The sequence below is a fragment of the Myotis lucifugus genome, unplaced genomic scaffold, assembly GCF_000147115.1.
Source record: "Myotis lucifugus unplaced genomic scaffold, Myoluc2.0 scaffold_41, whole genome shotgun sequence".
In the NCBI taxonomy this organism is placed as follows: domain Eukaryota; kingdom Metazoa; phylum Chordata; class Mammalia; order Chiroptera; family Vespertilionidae; genus Myotis; species Myotis lucifugus.
Genome location: NW_005871089.1, coordinates 5,038,955 through 5,043,042, shown reverse-complemented (window position 1 = coordinate 5,043,042; position 4,088 = coordinate 5,038,955). Strand labels below are relative to the sequence as shown.

Here is a 4,088-nt window from a genome sequence, read left to right as displayed (position 1 = left end):
CAAGTCCTGCTCAAACCGAGACCCTGCTGAACCTGCCAAATGTGTGAAGGACAGCACTGGAAATCAGACTGTAGTCTGACCTCATTCAGGCCTCAGCCAGTCCAGCATGGCCGCCTCTGGATCCGGTTGGAAGCTCCCAGACCTCTTGGACTGGCCACTGAAGAAGCTGCCCAGGCCCTGACAGGGCCCCACAGACTTACACCACCAGGACAGAGCCTCGGGTAAGGACTGTGGCGACAGGTAAGCCGATCTCCTTTTTAATTGACACTGGGGCCACTTATTCTGCCCTCTTTGAATTCGCTGGGACCCTTGTCCACTCCTCAGTCTCTATTATGGGGGTTGACGGATTAGTCTCACAGCCATTAGCCACCTCACCTCTACACTGCATCTTACTAAATTCCCCCATTCGCTCTTTTCTCATTCTACCTCGGTGCCCAGCCAGGGCTACCATGCATCCCCTCATAAAGCCCAGTTGTCCCAAACCACAGTCACCTACCCAAGTTTCACTCTCTCACCCCACAAGGCCAAGCCATTCCTGGGACTGTAAATGCCTCATCTCCTTATCTCCTCTGTGACTGTCCCCTCCTCTGAATAAGAAATGTTCTCCTTTCTCAGGCTCACTGGGTACTCTCGCCTCCGGTTCACAACTGTAGTCTTGCAAAGCTCTTCTATGACATGACATGGCGAAGGGACCCCCTCACTGAGCCTTCAGATCCCAAGGCCAACATTCTCACCCCTTTAATGCTCTGAAAATTGCTCTGACCTCAGTGCCTTCTCACCCTGTCCCCCTCCCCCACTCCACCCTTCCCAAAGAACAACTTCCTTGACTGCACAGGCTTACTTAACAGTCCGGCTATTATCAGAAACTGAGATCATTATCTCTAGGAAAAATGCAGCAGTTTTAAAATCCAAGCGGCTAGAGGCCTGGGAGCAGGCTGCGGGGCCTACTCCCTCCTCCCCCTGCCTTTTCTCCAGCCTCATCTTCCACTGCTCCTTTCCTTCCCTTTCTCGATTTCCTTGGATAACAGCCCATTCTAAGATCCCCTCCCACTTTCACTGCAATACCTACCTCTCTCAGGCTCACCAAATGCCTCCCACCATCCCCGAAGAAGACTCAGTGGCACCATCCAGGACCTGATGACCCATCATTCCTTACAGGCTAAATTCTACTATTCCCTGCAGTACATCCTGGAGGACTGGTCCTGGTGGCGACCACGATCTGCTTCCCCAGAAGACTTACACTCATGGATAGTAGATCTTACCTGGCAAGGGACCCTCCGACATTTTACTCTGGAAGAAGCTCAGGTTTTCAAATTCCTTTTATATGTCTTGTCTCCTCACCATAATCCTCCTACAGGCAGCTAACAATGAATGCACCAATGAAGGTTTTTGGTCTTTTCAGGTGAAACGGACTTGGGATGATGAGGGAGTCATCAATTCTACTATAATTGTCTTTATCAAAACCTATATTAATCCCTGACCTATCCCTCCCCCACTAAAGGACATTCTCTCTCACTCTGCAGACCCCGGACCTACTCCTTTGCCCACCCTCATCAACACAACTTTCCATCTACTCTCTAACGTCAATCCCTCCTTCTCTACATTCTGCTGGATTTGTCTGTCACTGGCTCGAACCCTCATCATAGCCACTCCAATCCAACCTATTGGACCACTAACTTAACTCTTACCTATACCAGACCTCAACGCACCCTATACAACATCTCTCTCTTCAATATGGAAAACACTACCTGTTTAACAAATACCTCTCAAACCACTACCTCAACTACCCCTACACCTTACTACTGTGCACAATCTATAAATTTACCCCCTCCCTTAGCCTGCCCTCCACCGGGTATTTTTCTCTTCTGTGGGACTACAGCCTACACCTGTGTTCCCCAGGACCTGTCACACTCGCTCTGCCTTTATGTCTTCCTAACCCCCAATCTTTCTATCAGAACAGAGGGAGAACTCGAATCCTCTCTTGGTCTTCTCAGGTCTCGCCACAAAAGGGCGGCCCTTGTTCCCCTCTTAGTGGGTACGGGAGTTCTCACTGCAGTAGGGACAGGAGTAGGAGGCATTTCCTCCTCTGTTCATTTCTACCACAAATTGCTGAATTTTCAGACGATATCTCCATCATTAGCAATTCCCTTGAATCCCTTCAAAGGCAGGTAGACTCCTTAGCAGTGGTAGCCCTACAGAACCGGCGTGTTTTAGATCTCTTGACAGCAGAAAAAGCGGGTACCTGTGTCTTTCTTGGGGAAGAATGCTGCTACTTTGTAAATGAATCAGGAATTGTCAAAGATCACATTAAATCCCTCTGGGACAGGATTGACCAAAGACGCCGTAACCAGCTAGAAGGGGGGTATGCCATCTTTGGCTCACTTACTCCATGGCTCCTCCCACTATTAGGCCCACTGGTATTTATTCTTTTAATTTTGCTCTTTGGCCCCTGTCTCACGTGCTGTTTCACTAGTTTTTTGCAGGACAGAATGTAGGCGTTCACCAACCAGAAGGTGGGAGAGATCTATCTGACCTTGAATTCAGAACCTAGAGACACCTATGTCACCGGAATCTTTGAGACCCTGGGTAGATGCCCCTGACAACGCCCCCTCTCAGCAGGAAGTAGCTACGGAAGACGGACCCTTGTCCCCTGAGCTTGCCCAGACTCTCAATTTTTTTTACTATTACCAAAAGCCTGGAATGATAGATCCTCCCTTCCCCCAACTGGTGGGCAGAGTATGACCTAACCTGCAGCCTGGAAATACCTGAGTGATTAACTATGTACCTTATATGGACTATACATTGGACCACCATTCCACACCTGCCAAATACCCTAAGCCATTGTCCTATATGGACAATGCAGTAAGCCACCAATCAGTGTGCGCCGAGTACACTAAGCCCCCACCCCTTCCCATTCCACCCCTCAAAAGGCGTGCTCACCCCTGCACGTGCTGCTGTTCTCCCCTTTTGAGACAGCCCGGCAGGTCCTTCTCCTCTAATATAGCCTGTAGTCCTGATTTTCGGCCTCTGATTTTTCAAGTGGGGTCCACAGTGTACTCTCTCTGATTTGGTGTTACTAGTTGTGGGGTTCCCTTAATTGTGAGTTAAGAAAGGTGAGAGAGAGGAGATCATGGCGGCCAAATAGGCAGACCTTTCTTTCACCTTCTCCCAGGGTCAGACTAGTGTGGATGCAAGGGGCCACATGCTAACCTGACAAGCTCAGGGCAGGCCTGCATAGCAGTCTTGCAGACTCAGAGACCTAAAGTAACCACAAAGCATGGTCTGAAATTAAACTTTAACTAAAAGCAGTTATGGTGGGTAGTTACATCCTAGGCTGGTATCTTCACTGACAAGGTCAACCTTTACCTTAACTGAGCCTATCTGTCTTTTTGCATCTATAATAACATACCCTTGAAATGTCTGGGTAACTTGTAACTTCCCTTTTTCCGGACCCCTTGGGGCACAACCTAATGTGCTGGGCACCAGGACAGATACCACAAATTCCTTCATTGCTATCATGTTTGTTCCTGCACCCACCTAAGTATGTGTCTATCATTTTACTTTTTATCCAATCCCAGGGGTTTCCCGGCTTTGCTTTCTCCCGCATCTCTAGTCTATCACCAATGGATTTCATGTAACCCACCTTTGATTGCAATGTATAAATACAGATGTAACCCGCCAATCTCCGGAGCATTATCTCAATTTGTTGAGGTTCTGCTTCCCAGCATATGTCGACAGTTTGGCTCAAATAAACTCACAAAAATTCTTTACAGGTTTCAATGTTTCTTTTTTTTTATGTTAACAGTCTTATAAAGTTAACTATACAATTACCAATCATGCAGAAATCCTATGTCTAGGTACTCACCCAAGGAAAAAAAAACACTCACGCTCACACAAAAACCCACACGTCTTTATAGCTGCTTTATTCATATAACCCCAAACTAGAAACAATCCACATGTCTCTCAATTGCTAAACAGAAAAATTATTGTGCATCTGTTACCAGTGAGATGACAAGATTTGGTTGTCTTCTTGAAAGACAGATTTCAGTCAAGAGACAAAGTACAGCAAAGCAAGCAAGAATTTATTG

The 4,088-nt window shown here is 47.4% G+C and overlaps 1 protein-coding gene across 1 annotated transcript in view; it reads right to left on the bottom strand.

Annotated features, from left to right (window-relative positions):
* Nucleotides 1-4,088, bottom strand: part of PML (promyelocytic leukemia) — a 66,197-nt gene that overhangs the window by 5,256 nt on the left and 56,853 nt on the right. The gene's annotated exons all lie outside the window — the stretch shown is intronic.